Here is a 3,849-nt window from a genome sequence, read left to right as displayed (position 1 = left end):
TGAGCAAGGTAATGAGTACATTTCTTATCAAGCATTGTTGTCTCCTCCTTTGTTTCCCCTTCCCATCCCCGCCCTCCCATTACCCCCTCTGCCCCCAACTCTCCACCCCCCACCCCACCAAAGTTGAAAAGTTCGTTTTTCCACGTAATGTCTTGTACATCTCATTGTTGCAATGGGTCCACCTGTATCCCTATTTAAACAATTTGTTTTTTCCCTCCCCTCCCCAAATTATACCGACATCAAATACAGTGAAAGCAGGGGTTATACAAAACAAAAACAAAAACCAAAAACTCAAGGTCTCACATCTCCCAAGTAGGTATTTCACACTGGGCTCCATCCCAGCCCCACACCTGCCTTTAAACCAGTTGATGAACTGAGCTAAGGCTCAGAACTGGAAGAAATATTGTCGATGGGTGAAGCTCAGATACACAGGCTGAGTTTGATGATTATTTCCTCTCATGATCCTATTTGAAGATGCCCACGAGCTCCTCCAGGGGCAGGGCTTGGCCCGCATTTCTCCACGCACTCAGATATCACAGCCAGGCATTTTAATCTAAGCAAAACAGTCGAATCTGCACAGCGGACTTTCCAAAATAAGCACAGCTGCCATCTGCATCCCTCACGCGGTTTCCCTCCCAGTACCGAGCCATGGTCAGAAACGCTCACTTACTCCACGCTGAGAGTCAAAAGATCAGCCTCTGAGAAGCCACAGGAATTGCTTCTCTAACCTAAGAATTATAACAAGCCGGGCAGTTCTACAAGAAGGAGCTGCTTTGGGAGTGAACAACTTACCAAAAACATGTCACCAAGACATGCAAAACACGCTGGGCTTACTCAGAGGTTAGGCAAAGGCGGCAGGTCAGGTCCATCTGCCTCAGAAATGCTTCCGTCTAATTCTTGCGGTGCCAGGACCTACAGCTCTCTCTGACAGGGTGTCGATTTTGCAATACTAAATGATCTTACACACTATTATTAGGGTTGTAAAGGTAAATCTGAGGCCTCTAACACAGATCTATATTTTAACAAGGTAGTTTAAACCATTGGAGTAAAGCACTTCACTTTCTTTACTTCTTTCTTTCTTTTTAATTTTGGTGCTGGTCCTGGGACTTGAATTCAGTGCCCGGTCATTGTAATATAAATTCTATTTTGCTCTGTGTGTGTGTGTGTGTGTGTTGGTACTAGTGTTTGAACTCAGGACCCACTTGCTTGGTTCTGAGCTTTTGTGCTAAAGGCTGGCAACCCACCATTTGAGTCATAGCTCCACTTCCACCTTTTAGGTGGTTAACTGGAAATTAAAGTCTGATTTTTCTGCCCAGCTTACTTTGAGCCACAATCCTCAGGTCTCAGCCTCTTGGATAGCTAGGAATCCAAATGTGAACCATGGGCACCCAGCTAGCCAATAGATTATTCTAATTAGAAATTATTCTTTGGATAATCAGAGTATCCAGAAAAAAATACACATTTACACATCTTTTTTTTAACACCATCTTAGTCAACACACACTTAAGAATTGGGTAAACTATTGTGGAACTCTAATGGAATCATAAAATGGTATAAAGAAGGTACATTTGAGACCATTTCTCTGCCACATGAGGTGGCTCACACATGCACATCCCAGATTATTGGGAGCTGGAGAGCAAGAGGATTATAGTTCAATACCAGACTGAACAAAATTTATCAAAACCCAATCTCAACAGGTAGCTCTTGAGTGGTGACATGGCCTGGCTCAGGTTATATGAGAGGTAAAGATAGGAAGATTGAAGTCTAAGTCTAGCCTTGGACAAAAATAACCGCAAAAGAACTAAATAATCTGAGAAAAATAACTAAATCAAAATACCTGAAAGTAACTACAGCCTAAAAGGATCTGGGCAGGTGGCTCAAGTGTGAGAACACCTGCCTAGCAAATCAGAGGCCCTGAGTTAAACAGCTCACCAGGAACCAGGTGCTTGTGACTTAGCCCTATAATCCTAGCTACTTGGGAGGCTAAGGTCAGGAGGATTGCAATTTAAGGCCATCTGGAAAAGAATTCAGGAGATTCCTTTACAAACAATAGCTAGGCACAATGCCATATCACTGTCATTCTAACTATGTGGGAAATGGGAATAGAATCATCACAGTTTCTGCTGGAGACCTCATCTCAATGTTAGAAGCTGAGTATGGTTATGACACCCCCACCCCTGCTATCCTAGCTATAAAAGGAAGATTATAGTCCAAGTATGTGCCTGGACAGAAAGTGACACCCTATCTCAAAGAACCCTGAAACAGCACCACCTAAACATAAAGGCAGAATGTTTCTATAGTCTTTTAGTGTCCAAGGAAAGATGCAGAGGGGAGCCAGCTAGTGTCTGGTGGTACTGGGGTTTGAACTGAGGACTTATCCATACTAGGCAGCTTGGGCCATGCCTCCAGCTGTTTTCTCCACTTTTACATCTTTCTTAATTCCTCCTGCTTTTAATATTATATCCATATGAAGAAATCATTTATAGTTGTATATCTCTATACTTACACAGCCTCAGTGTACCTAATCTGCATTGGTAGCTGTCCTTCTAGTGTTGCTTTCCCCTGTACCTGCCAATTCTGCCTGGAACTGAGGTCAGAGAGAGAGAGATAGAAGACCACTGTCCTGTGAATGGTTTCTTTAAATCAATATACAAATTCTAAGTTCATTTCAGACCCCCTTTTATATGTGTAGCATTCTAAATCACACCACTCCAAGGCACAGAATCAACCTGCCCCAAGCCTTTACCCATCAAATGCCACACTAATCACAAACTGGTCCCTATGGGGAAAAATGTTGTCTTTGTTTTGCTGATTGTGACACTTTTTGCAAGTCCTTATTATTATATTCTAACAACGGGATTTTAAAGAATTATCTTGAGGTTATAAATTATAGAGTGATCATTCTTATATTGTTTTCTTTTAATTTAAATGTTATAATTCTATCATCTTTATTCTACCATTTTATTTGTGTGTGTGTGTGTGTACGCGTGCACACGCACAATACTGTGGCTTGAATTCAAGGCCTAGCTACTCTCTCTCAGCTTTTTTATGCAAGGCTGGTATTCTACTATTTGAGTCACAGCTCTACTTCTGGCCTTTGTCTGGTTGACTGGATATAGGAATCCCATGGTTCTTTCCTGTCAAGGCTAGCTTTGAACCCCAATATTCAGATCTCAGCTTCCTGGTACATGATTATAGGCATGAGCCATCATTGTCAATAGTAAATGTTCTTTCCTTCAAAGCAGAAAAACAAGAAACGAAAGGAAGGAAGGAAGGAAGGAAGGAAGGAAGGAAGGAAGGAAGGAAGGAAGGAAGGAAGGAAGGAAGGAAGGAAGGAGGGAAGAAAGAAAGAAAGGAAGGAAGGAAGGAAGGAAGGAAGGAAGGAAGGAAGGAAGGAAGGAAGGAAGGAAGGAAGGAAGGAAGGAAAGATAACGCTTTGGTTTGTAACTAAAGCATTTGCACAAAATTCTTGTTATTTAAAAAAACCTATATTAACTTGAGAAAACAGCATTATGTGACAGAGCCATAACAATCACAATACTTCAGGTTCTAGGAAACTCCCCTCTCTCTCTCTCTCTCTCTCTCTCTCTCTCTCTCTCTCTCTCTCTCTCTCTCTTTCTCTCTCTGGGTGGCTGGATGGCTCCAAGCCCTCTAGGGAACATGTTCCTGGTGTAGAAATTCCTTGCCAGGCATTAATTCCTTTGCAGAGCTAATACAACCCTGCTTCTAAAGGTCCAGACTGCAATTTATTAGTCTGGGGGTTAGGGAGCAAGAAAAATAACAAACAAATCACTGACATTTAACAAAGCTTTCTTTCTTTTTATTTTTGCCTTTTATCGTCTCTCTCTC

This window comes from Dipodomys spectabilis, unplaced genomic scaffold (assembly GCF_019054845.1).
Source record: "Dipodomys spectabilis isolate Male_0828 unplaced genomic scaffold, ASM1905484v1 ptg000463l, whole genome shotgun sequence".
Lineage (NCBI taxonomy): Eukaryota > Metazoa > Chordata > Mammalia > Rodentia > Heteromyidae > Dipodomys > Dipodomys spectabilis.
This window is presented reverse-complemented; position numbering follows the sequence as displayed.